The 13,161-nt window shown below is 40.8% G+C and overlaps 2 protein-coding genes across 2 annotated transcripts in view; one reads left to right on the top strand and one right to left on the bottom strand.

The window, feature by feature from the left end:
• Window positions 1-13,161, top strand: part of LOC140291438 (uncharacterized) — an 873,052-nt gene that overhangs the window by 415,900 nt on the left and 443,991 nt on the right. The gene's annotated exons all lie outside the window — the stretch shown is intronic.
• The window catches only part of LOC140291873 (NLR family CARD domain-containing protein 3-like), a 323,587-nt gene that overhangs the window by 39,461 nt on the left and 270,965 nt on the right, over window positions 1-13,161 (bottom strand). The window lies entirely within an intron of this gene.

Below are 13,161 nucleotides of genomic sequence, written 5' to 3'. Positions count from 1 at the left end.
CAGCAGACCTGGGGATAATCAGGAGTGACTTTACTAACAGCACAGCTGCAGCTTATTGCTGTAAAATCATAACAGGATGTAACTATGACTGAGACACTGCTTCCAACTGAGCTCATTTAAAACTGTTACTTCTTTAATCAAACTCCTGCGTTCACACCATCAGACTTCATTCTTCAGTTTAACTACATCTTCATTATTTTTCATGCTTCAGTTAAAAGGTTGAGCTGATTATTAAGTCATTAAATTATTTTAGATAATTATTGATAATAATTATTGATAATAATTACTGTGAAACGCCGTACGTGTTACATTACAATGATTTCAAATATTCAAAAGTAAGAAAAATGTATTCTAAACTCTGCAGGAAGGAAACCACCTGTTTCCATGACAACATCTCCACAAAATGAGGAAGATGAGGGACTGGACTATGATGATGCCGTGGCTCATATCACCACTGAACATCATTTCTGAAATACTGTCTTCAGCTGCACGTTCAGTTCAAACAAAATGACTGTTTTGTGTGTCGTGTTGCTTTTTTTTTGGATGTTCTTCATCATCACAATAAAGAAATGACTTTTTAACTTTCGGAAGGGTCTTTTCTTTGGTGTGTGATGCTTGAAACTTTTGATCTCATTATTTAAACAGTATTTTCCAACAGTTTGAATTGTCATTTAATGCCTGAATCCTTTCAGGTGTTGTTTTTCCTCTATGAAGAACTTTACTTCACCTCATATTTCTAAATATGAGGTGTTCTGCCTAATTCCCCCCCAGCCGGAAGGAAAATTAAAATTTGAAAAACAGATCTTTTCTTGTAAAGATCAAAGGATTTATTCACATAGAATTCAGGTATGGTTCACGTTGGCGTGGTGGTTAGCACCGTCTGTCTCTGTGTGGCCCTGTGATGGACTGGCGAGGTGTTCCCTGCCTACATTCTAAATTCTGCCTTTAATTCTTACATGCATTGTACTCAGTGTTACTGTGTATAACCTGCAGATGGCCTCCTGGAAGATAGCAACATATCCTGTTTTTCTCTTTTCTCCCGAGGACATCGTATGCTGTGATAAAGCTGCACTTTAAAGAGGATAGAAGGGGAGCTGGTACTTGCAGCTGTGTAACCTTGACTGTGGTTGGGGAGGAAAGGTAGACTTGATAAGAACACTCAACTATACCCAAGGAGTGATGACGCAACAATGTGCATTATAACTGAAGTGTCTTTGCCACAGTTGTCAGAACAACTCTGTATTTTGTATTGTGTTGTTCTCTCTTGCAAGATTTTATTCTAAAAGCCTCTTATATCCTCAGAAGAAAATAACTGACTCTGTGCATTACTAAAGTTTCCGTCACACCCACAAAACTACACATGAGGACATTGAGAGACTGGCTCTGAAATTGAAGCACAATCTGACAAAAGATCTTTAAAAGCTGAACATTTCTCTTATTATTGGATCTGTGTTTAAGGTCTGAGTTTATGAGTACACCACTCAGTTTGTAACTAATTTCATATTTTTATTTTCAACAGCCATTACAGGGATTTCCTCTGACAGCTCTCTGCCTCCTTTAAGGAGATGTTCTTCAACTCTAAACCTAAATACTGATCAAGAGATGATAAGTTCAGGTATTTCAAAGGGAAGAAAACAAAATGAACACGAAATGCTGGTGTTTTTTTAAGCAAGATAAGTTTATGGTTATGTTTATGTATTTAGCAGAAGCTTTTATCCAAAGCGACTTACAAATGAAGATATAACAAGCTATATAAAAAGCTAACAATAAACTACATAGAAGGAACCCAATAGTCCGACTCTGTCAGAGGTGACAGAGTAGAGATAGGGTGCAGGCATAGAAGGAGGTGCAGAAAGATAAAGTGCAGAGATAGAGGGGGTAGGGAAGTACAAGGTAAGTGCTGGGATAGGAGATGCTCTCTGAAGAGCTGGGTTTTCAAGAGCTTCTTGAAGATAGACAGGGACGCCCCTGTTCTGGTAGTGCTCGGTAGGTCATTCCACCATCGTGGGACGACACATGAAAAGAGTTTGGATTGTCTTAGGCGTGGTGTAGGAGCTGCTAGACGACAATCCTGGGACCAACGGAGGGACCCAGTTGTGACATAAGCCTTTGCAAGAGCATTCAAGTAGATGGGAGCCGTTCCATTAAGCACTTTGTAGGCTAACATCAGGGACTTGAATTTGATGCAGGCGGCTAAGGGCAGCCACTGGAGTTCAATGAACAGAGGGGTGACGTGTTCTTTTAGGCTGATCGAAGACCAGACGCGCCGCCGCGTTCTGGACCATCTGCAGAGGTTTCACAGCACAGGCTGGGAGACCAGTTAGGAGAGCGTTGCAGTAGTCAAGGCGGGAGATGACCATGGCCTGCACCAGGAGCTGGGTGGCATGTTGGGTTAGATATGGTCTGATCTTTCTTATGTTTAGTAATGTAAAGCGGCATGAACGAGCAACTATAAGTTCTGCATTTGTACACATAAACTTTAGATTACTCATTGTCTAGGGTTAACTTTTAGTCTTTTGTAACCTGAGTTGCAGTAATTTACATCCTCCACTCAATCTGATAGCTGCTTAATACTGTGTCTTCTGAGCTGGCTGGTTTGGTGGTTCAATATCAACTACAAAACAAATGTAATGAAGTTTTAAAAATGCAGCAAAAGAGATGGGAATAAATGGAGATCTGACACATTACAAACTACAGGACAGTTAAGATTAGCTGTTGTTTGCATGAAGATAAAACAGATTTTAAAGGTGTTGCATCTAACATTCAGAAACAGTTGGTGTAACTCTAGAGCACCAGAGCCTCTGACCAAAAGAAAAACTAAAATAAACTTATTTACTTAAGGAACTTTATCTCGAGAGTGGCTGACTCTGGTCTTATCTCGCTCTGTGCTCGAGGCCTTTTAGGCCAAAGGATGTGAGCTCCTCAGATTACTGTGACCTGGATGACTTAGAATCTTCATCAACATGCAGTGTGTACTGATGTTAACTGTAAAGACATCCTCAACAGAAGATCTGCTTGTTGTATGAGGACAGAGTGTGTGTCTTATATGGAGGTGGAAGCCTGGTTCAAATATAGAAATAATTTCTTTGTATGTTACTGATTTAAATGTGTCCTGCTCCTACTGAACCCAAACCTCATCTAACCACTCTGCTATGATGCTTTACTGAGCCCACTGTACCCTGGACTCTTCAACATCAAAAGTCCATCTACTGTTGATTTAGAAAAGATATCTTTAAGATCTGTAAGGAAAGAAGGAAAATCATGCTCACTGATAACTTTCCAGTGGATGTATGTGTGTGTAAGATTGGTTTAAAGGTGTAAAGTTAGGGTTAAATGATGAATGTAAAGCTGTTGGTGGATGGAGGCTGGAGTTGTTTGCAGTCAGTTGGTAAAAGCTGCTGGTGGATTTGTTTGCAGGCAGATGGTGGAGACAAAAGTTGTTACTGATTTAAAAAAAAAAAGAAAAATAAGTTATTTATCAAAACTTAAATGTCGGAAATAATTTCCAGATTTGATCATATTTAACCATTGAACTCACATTTGTGTCAGACAGATTATTTGCTATCAGATAGATTTCTTAGATATTTTTTAGATGCTTTGGTTCATGTAAATGTCATAAAGGGAAGGATGCACTCCAGTCCCAGAAGACACATCCACATTCAGAAGCCCGTCTTCACTGATTAAAATGTTCCCGAAGCTTTAATTGTAAAGACCATTCATCTGAAAGAGTTGCATCTTGATAGAGACAGATGGCAGCAGGTCATCAACCACCTTGTGGTAAATCTGTAGGAGCTCCTCCACTGAGTGGTTGTGAATCTTCAGAGGGCCGTCGTCCTGCAGCAGAGACCTGGAGGGCTGCAGGCCACAAATGACACTGCTGAGAGATTTTCAGGTGGGATGAATTTTCATTCAACCCAATAAAAGATATAGAATGTCCAGAAATCTCATCGTTAGAAATCCAGTTACTTTCTCAAGCTGTTCCTGTGATTCTGAACTCTCTCAAACATGATGCATAATTATGGAATGATGTTTACGTTTTGTCAGGCATCAGCAAAGAAGTGGGGAGCAAATATTTCCAGACTTAATCATTTAGTTGTAAAAATAAAAATAATTCCTTCTCCCCGTCGGGGAATCGAACCCCGGTCTCCCGCGTGACAGGCGGGGATACTCACCACTATACTAACGAGAAAATGACGTCCTCACTGTGATGATGCTTTCACGGCCGGTCAGAAATTCGATAATTAATAATTTTTGAGGGAGACCATTGCTTATATCTGGTGTACTGCCTCCGCAGGGAATCCCATCTGTTCTTCATCTCTTTCGCTGACAGACAAAGTCAAGCTGTGAGCAAAAATTGGTTCACAACAGGTTTGTTACTGCAGCACATTTACAGCAGCTTAGAAGAATGAAATGGGCTGAGTTTGTCATTTTGCTCCAAGAAAGTATCAGAAAATATGAGCCAGCTCTGTTTCATTCATCATCATAAGTTCTGCTCATTAAGTAAATTCATCTTGGCTGATTGCAGCTCAGTGATTCCTCTCTGATATCACAGTTTGTCACATGTGCAGCAAACTAACTGCAGCTGACATCAACTGAATGGTCTCAGCTGAGCTGCAGGGAAACAAAATGTAAATGTACTGAGCTTTCTGTTCTACGGGGTATTTCTCAGACATTAAGAGAGTCTTTGTTCTAAACTCAACGCAGAACCAGGCACATAGAGTGTGAATTTAAATCCAGGATGCAGAGGTTCAGTGAATGTGGTGTTGATGGCGCAGTAGTGGATCAGAGATGATGTTGTAGACGGAGAGAACGCCAGCAGCATGGTTCACATACACTGCTGCTCTGTTAGAGGCAGAGGAGGAGATGGATGTTGAACTCTCACTCGGAAGTGAACTGTCCCAGAGGTCTACATTCCAGGACTGATCATTCCTTCCAAACACATTGCTCTGCAGTTCACCATGCCGATGTTCTAACAATTTCTGCTACTTGTAGAGAACTGTTACTTTGTGCTTTTGTCTTTTTTATTTCTAAGTTTGATTGGCACAACCATAATTTTTTGAAACCCTGGTTGCGGTTAATGGTGAGTTAACAACGGCGGTGAGGGGACTGAAAATGTTTCAGTGAAACATCTGAAGATGCCAAAGCTTTTGTTTAAGTCTCCAGAAAGCCTACAAAATATTGAATAAGCTTAAAACTGTGATGGTGTTTTATTTGTGTTCAGGTGGAGGCAGACTGTGGGACTGACTGGGATGGAGCACACGGCTCTGATGACCTCGGAGGTGAAACGGACCGAGTTGAAGGAGCCCAAGTGCAGCTTGAAGGACACCTGAGCGAGAACATGGCCAGGTCACCTGACCCCGATGTTCCCTTCATGGATGCACTCCACATCTATGCAGCCGCACCACAGCAGAACTGGACGAGTTCACCAACGTTCACACACTGCTGGATGGAAAAGTGCACCAAACACTTCATGTTCAATCGTCTTTATTAACCAAACTTTAACATTTGTAAATAAAACTTCAGACTGAAATGTTTGTTCTCAGTTCTCCTGAACTGTTACCAACCTCACACACTTCCAGTTAATGAGGTAAAGCCTTAACATGGCTCACTGCTCCACAGCCTTCAATGAGCAGCATGAAACAGAGGAACAGACTAACTGCTACAACTTTGAAATGTTCAACTTAAAGACGCTCAGTTTCTCACATTATTCACATCAGATCATTCCAAAGCCAAAGTCTGTACTTCTAACAGACGCTTGGAGCTTTTCTTTGAATGTCTGCTAGCTTTGGCTCTTCAGAGGCAGTTTCAGCAGGTCCTGCAGGCTGAGGCTACAGGCGTGGTCATTTCAGGAGGAACTCCTGCATACAGGTGCTGGGGAGGTATACTCCAACCTGTCCACAGCTTCAGGAGTTGGTGCAGTTCCTGAGAGGAGCCCACAGAGACACAGTCAGAAGTATTTAAAGCTGCCAATAAGATGCTGAACAGCAGAACTTTCTCAAGTTTACCCAAAGATCAAAGAATCTCTGCTTCACCTGTAAAAAGAAACTGGTCTTTCTGCGGTAAAATAAAACAATGTTTCCATCATGTTACCGGGTAGATTTTCCACCACCAGGTTTCAGAAATATGGAGTCAGTGTGAAGAATCAGCAGCAGCTTTAGGAGATGAACATTGTTCAGGTCTGTTTCTCAGAGAGAACATTTACAATCTGAGCATTTTCAGTGTGGTCTCTCAGAAAGCCTGAGCTGCACATCTCCTCCAGGCTGCTGTGCTCATCCTCACTATCTGGCATCGGCCTCATGATCCTTTTCAGGATGGTCTGAGAAGTAAAAACAGCCTCAGAGGCTGTAAACTGAAAGGGTTTATTAACAGAACAGAGCAGCACTTTTATAAAAGCACAGGCAGAAAAAGCAGGGGGAGAGAGGAGGAAACAAGCAGCAAAGTGCTGCTTTAAGTTAAATTAAGCTGTCGATAAAGCAGCATTCAAAAGCTACAGCACAAAAATGTCTGTGACAGTCTGTAGGAAACACGTGTCGCTGCATTATCTGACAGAGCAGCAAACAAGTTACTGACTGGAGAAACAATCCACAGCTGTGACAGAGAGCAGCAACAGAAGCTCTACAGGGGTTGTAGGCTGTACTTCTATCACATCGGATGTACTGTAGATTTCTCGGGACGATCCATCTGAGTTCAGCTGAGGCGAGTTGGACCCACGAGGGATGTTCCTGACCAACAATTTGCTCGACGATTAGTCTAAAACTTCAATTTAGACTAAATAAAAATATTTCTCAAGATTTAGTCGAGGCCTCAGGACACAGATGCAGGGTCGAGTTCAAAGTCAAGACTGTTTATTCATATAAACAACAGGTTGATGATCTGCTCACAGAGCAAAGAAAGGGGCTGTGAAACTCCTGAGCACTCTCCTCAATAACTATGGAGGAGGAGAGTGCAGCTGTGAAAATGATCAAACCAAAAGCCTCTCCACTCCAGGAGGAAAACAAAGAGCTATTAAAGATAAGAAACTCGCACGCTCTCCTAACGAGGCAGACTTAAACAAAAGAAGCTCTCTCAAAAACAGAGGCACTATGAAACCTCAAACAGGCAACTTTATATCTAACAGCAAACACTGAGAGCTGCTCTGCAGAATAAATACTTTTACTGGTGGAAGTGTTAGTAAATGTTGCTGATGACACTTTGATTCTTTTACCTGAGTGAGGTTTTAGATGCAGAACTTTTACTGGGAGTTGAATATTTCTCAGTGTGGCATCAGTGCTTGTAAAGGATCTACACCACTGTCACCTTTTATAAGTGAATTATAAGCTAAAGGCTTCCTCTTTGCCCCAGGTTAAGGCTAAGCTGATCCGGGTCAGGGGTTAAGTTGCACCGTCTGGGGGTGAACTGACCATCAAACTGAATCTAAATCAAAGCCATAAGAAATTTCAACCATAACTTACCTCTTTGAAAAACTCATTTAAAAGTCCATTATTGTTTTATAAGTGGTCATATTAATTTTCTTCAGGATAACTTCACATTAAATCTGATAAAAAAAAAAAAAATGTCATTAAAGTTGGAATCTTCCCTGAAACAGAAATGCTGAAGTGGAATGAATGAATAAATGTCCCCAAAACTTTCCATCCTTCCACTTTCTTTAAATCATGGTTTCAGGGGGACTGGAGCCTATCTGTCACAGAAACTCCTCAACATTCCAGTCTAATAACAAGTCTGAAACTAAAGCAAAAACTGCAGTCCCAAATGAATATTGGCATGATATAGGCTGTGTCAAATGCAAAAGCAGTCCCTGTTTCTCTTTATGGAACTCATCCTTTCTAAGGACAAAGTTAAATGTATGAGGATCAAACACAACAAGTACCTGGGACATGTCAACAGATCCAGGAAATCCAGGAAACAGCAAACTGAGAGCCAAAGAGAAACTGAGGCGTCTGCCAACCAATCAGCAGCAGCTGAAGCTGATCAACTTCCTGATGTGTCATGAGGTGATCACATGTTTCAACTAAAGACATCAGATAGACATAGCTTTAACAGCTGCAGACCAATATCAATACTTTCACAGTTTGTTCAGAAACTAGATAGTTTTATTGAAAACAACAGCTTATTGAATGAGAGTCAATATGGGTTTGGGTTCAAATAGGTCTACAGCTGCAGCAATAATGAAGGTGACAGAAGAAATCCCAACTGCAACGGACAGAAAGAAGTTTACCATATGAACCATTCATTGAGCTGAAGAAAGCTTTTCACACTATTGATCATTCAATATAACTTTCAGAGTTAAATAGCTTTGGTGTGAGAGGAGTTGCTTTAAAGGGGAACTCCTGTATTTTAAAACCTGGACCTTATTTCTGGCATGAAATACGTTTCATCTACTCACAGAAGAGTTTGGCGAAAGTCGGCGTCCTTCGGGAGCTATTTAGAAAACTCGCAATCAGCGTATATCCATATAATGGAGTTAATGGATGATGCAGCCTCTAAATAAGACATTATCTGTCTTAATTTCACCAATACTTTAAGAAAAATGAATGAACAAACGTGTACTATAGCTCTGTTAGTTCATAGGTGCTGTTATGTGGCTACTTGCGGCTATAGGAGAGCTAACGGAGGGATTTCTACACAGGCCCTCTACTGGGACAACCAATTTAACCAATTTAAAACAAATGTGTATCTCAGCTGCTGGAGTCAAACTTTGGAATTCTCAACATAATGATTTAAAAGGTTTTTCAGATGTTTTCCTGTTCAAAAAAATGTATGAGGAGAAAACAATTGGACATTAAACAAGACATTAGACAGTGGAAGGAGCTGCACCCATCTGTCCCAGACAGCCCTGATGGGAGCAGGCTGGTCAGAGCTTGCTCTGGTATCTCTGTTGTCAAATCTGAGGACTCTTGATATCATTTGAAAGGTCTGAAGTGACATTGTTCGAAAATATTTCTTCCTGTTGATGCGTCCCAGAGACGATCAGTGGCCTCATTGCAGGATCTGTGCACTCCAGCAAAAAGAAGAAGCATCCAGGTGTTCCTCATCAGTGTCTTTCCACATGTTGCCATGGAGTTTTGTTCCTTCAAGGTTTGACTCTTTTTAATGGCATAAATAGCTCAAAACATGTGTTGATGTCACTGATTCTGGTCACAGCAAACCCTGTGATTCCAGGAGTCATTTTGATGACATCTGCAGCAGCTGCCCTGCCATCATGTACATCACGAGGTACTGAGCTCCAACACATCTTACCATTTTTGGACTTGAGTCTTTCAGCAGGAGCAGCTTCAGCACCGGTGACCTCCTCATCTGACTCATCAGATGAGTGTCTTCTGGATGATATTCCACTTTGTCTTCCTCCTCAGAAACCTGCTCATCCGTATCTCCATGCTGCTCTGTGTCCTCTCCCTCATTTTCACCAGAAATATTATCCAGAACTTCTCTCACTGAGAATCTTCTTTTCATTTTGGCATGCTGCACATTGGAGATGTGCACTCTGCAGGTCACCAACTCCACACTGAAATGAGCTCACATGTGTGGACATGCCCGTCTTTGCTTGTTCTGTTTCTGTGCAGGTAAACTGGATAACAAGGCAAAATGAGAATCCCCTAAAGCTCACATGATGAGGAGAGGAGCTGGCTGTCAGTGTGTTGGCTGACAGTGCCCTGATGATGTCATCTGTGGCTCTAATTATTGCTTTATAATCTTATTTTTGTAACTGGGACGAAACCGACCCGAACAACACAGAAGTCTTAATCTCAGCCTGAGCTTTTTACAATTTAGTTTTATTTTGGTTCCTGACAATAGATAAATCAACTCCAGTTAACTGTAAATATGAAAAACTGTGGTATTCATGTCTCATCCCATCATCACCATTACAGCACCGCTGCTGGAGCTGATACAGAAACACAGGAGACTTTTAACATTTTATCAGTATCAGTTTTACACAGACAGCTGGATCCAGGATGACTCTGATTGCTGTGCAGACCTGAGAGATGTCACCCTGATGTGTTCACAGTTTGTCACATGATGACATATGTTTTTAGTCTCCCTGCACACATCTGGTGCATCTGTCGCAGCACTAAAACTACAGAGCTCCTGCACAGAACAAATCCCAGTTTAAACCGTGGTTTTGATATATTTTCTGGTGATTATCAGCGACTTATTCTGTTCCATCACTGTGAGTCTTCCCAACATTAGGACTGCTTTCAGCCTACATGGGTGGGACAGTAATGGGTGGTGTTTCCATCAGCCGGTGACAGACATCACAACAAAATAACGAGACAGAGAAGAAGAGACTGAGCGTGGCGTCTGTGACAAGAAGAGTCAGAAACTAATGACATGGATGAAAGTGAACTCTGCTCACAGAGCAGATTCAGAGCAGGAAGTTAGTTCTCACCCATCACTGTGTTTAACTGTTTGAAGCTGTCGGCTGGAAGAAGGATTCTTGGCAAATGTGTTGACAGTGTAGATTATCTTCAGTAATTCCTTCTTCATCCAGTTTAAAATCACAAAGATATAAGATTCCTCAGATCAGATGATGATCCGGACTCTTGCATTAGCTCTCTGATCTCAGTGAGACTTCCTGGTTGAATAAAGGTTACTTTAAATATAATATTAGACTTTATCTTAGTAACTTCAGTAGAAGACATGTTGATCGATGTGTTTGAGGGAAGTTACTTAATATCACTAAAGTTTCCTGAACTTATCAAGAAAAGCTCGGTTTTCTTGGTATTATTTTGATAGAATTATTTGGATAAATTTATATAAAGCTTTAAGTAAACACTGTTTTTTAATTGCTCTTAAACTCTTTGTTGGATGTATATTTCAGAGTTTAGTTTTACTCAAGCTGAAAGTGAAACTAAACTTCCATCTTTTTGTGACGCAGGTTATTTTCTCCGTCTGAAGTTAATAGAAGCTATTTTTAATGTTTGACTATAATATCTGCTGTTGGCAGCTTAGTTCAAGCAGAAACAGCCACAATCTACAGTTCCTGAGACATTGTCTTTTGGAGAGTGCCTTTCTGCCATTGGAGCTGTTGGTCTCAGAGAAAAGCTCCATAAGTTCTCAGCAGTCAATGCACTTCTGATGTTTCAGTCACTTCTGTCTGTAACCGAAGGACTCCGCAACCTCCTTCAGAAAGAGACTGTAGACCTGGCAGAAGCTTTGATCTGCAAACAAGCAGTGTGTGACACACTTAAGGGCAAACGCACTGATGCATTTGCCACAGAGCTGCATGAGAGAACCAAAGCCCTGTGTCACACTCACAGTATCTGTGGGTATCAGATTTTGTGCTGGAGGAAACTGCAGGTTTCACACACTGAAATAAAAACAACTCACGCATTGAAAAGAGAGTTACTTTTCCCTTGTGTGGATAGGATGGTTGGCAGGGCTACTGAAAGGCATCCAGGCATGCAGTCCTGAATGTGAATCACACACTTGAATGAACTTGCAAAACACTACAGCATTGACCTGAAAACAAAGTTTCTGGTGTCAGAAACTTTCTTGCCTGGAAAACAGAAGCTGGATGTTCACCCACAGATATATTGTCTGTAAACAACCTCCTTGATTCTCTTACCATCAGCTGATTTAAATGTTAATCTTTCATCCATCACAAACAAACAGGATGGAAAATACAGGCTTAATCCAGACAAACAGGTTCATTGCAGACCTGTAGAAGCATCTTTTATCACTCTGTATGTTTTTTTTTCATCAGGTGACTCTGTGGGTTTGTCTTTTCATTGTAAGTTTTACTTTTACAGTGATTTCACAGATTCAGCCTCCTGCTGTCCTTATAATGTGAGTATTGATGTTTATTATAACAGTTACTGAAAAGGCACAAATAGAGAGGAAATTATTTTAGTGTTTTCACAGACAACCCTTGCTTTATTTAGGAATACATTTTCTAAAGGAAAATAATTTCCTGGTGCAGGAGCTACTGATACTGCAGCCTCTCTGTGAGCTGTTGCCCTTCAGGAGAATTTCATGTAAATGTTCTTGTGTCATAACTGAAGGTAACTTAGTGGCCAATATAGATACATCCCAAAGAACGATGAAACAGTTTGATCAGAAGGTGAACACAATGATATTTCATGGATAAAATACTCAAATTTCATATCATTTTTGGATTTCCAGTCATAACATCAGTGAGTCCTTTAAAACAGATGCCTGTGTTTTCTTTAACTCCACATTGTTCTCAGACTGAGTCTGAGGAGGAGGAGTCTGACAGCTTCAGATGCTTCATCTCCTCTTTCAAACCCTCCTTCTTATTATCTCAGATTACAGACATGTTTCCCTCTCTGAAGGCAACCATCCCTAACAGTGCCTGTGAGCAGCTGCTCATGTGGAACGTCCTGTAGTGCACTGCGTCGGCTGCATTCCTGCCTGCCTCAAACAATGGCTCAGAAAAGACTTCACAGTCTTGGAGTCATGTCAATTGAAAAAGACGAGCTTCAGCATCTGAGTCACAACAGAGTGATAGAGCCATTTGTCACCCTTAAAAACAGACGGATTTCTTTGATGCTTCCATCCACCAAGTAACTCGCAATTGGAGCCATTTTTTTCTTGTTAATGCTGTAAACATGCTGTTACTGAGCAAACCTATGATAGTTGTTGTACTGTATTAAAGAAACAGACTGAAATAATAATAATAATAAATATTTTCTCTGCCTTTTTTAGCTGTTTGTGATGTTTTGCGCTTGTGCGCTACGTTCACTCACATCCTGTTCCTCTCTGGGGGCTAAGCCCCCCCGTCCTTAAGACCGAGTGACGCCCCTGAATAAAATGGAAAAAAAAATATAAATATTAATAATTTTCTGTATTGGCTTTATTTGGAATAAATATGTCGTAGTGCTGCTCTTGTTTCTCACCTCTACTGTCACGCCTTCTTCACGCAGTCTGACTGGATGTTGTGAAAATAAACACTGGTGTTGTCTGTGAACAACTGAAAATAATGACTCATAAAAGCACCTTCATCTGAACACGTCCTTCTCACACCACATAACACACTGAAATGAGTAAAAACTAACAAGAAGATAGAAAAGTCCACATTTAAGTGCTCAAAGTATAAAATAAAGCAGTGAAGTGTTAACAGTGAGTAAATCAGAGTTAAATCCTGCACATAAACACAGGGCTGAGCTTTGAAACAATATTTTTCACTAACTTTGCCAGAGACCG

Source organism: Leuresthes tenuis, unplaced genomic scaffold, assembly GCF_036924035.1.
Source record: "Leuresthes tenuis unplaced genomic scaffold, fLeuTen1.0.hap1 SCAF_1, whole genome shotgun sequence".
Lineage (NCBI taxonomy): Eukaryota > Metazoa > Chordata > Actinopteri > Atheriniformes > Atherinopsidae > Leuresthes > Leuresthes tenuis.
Note: the sequence above shows the minus strand (reverse complement) of the source record. Positions and strands in the feature narration are given on the sequence as shown.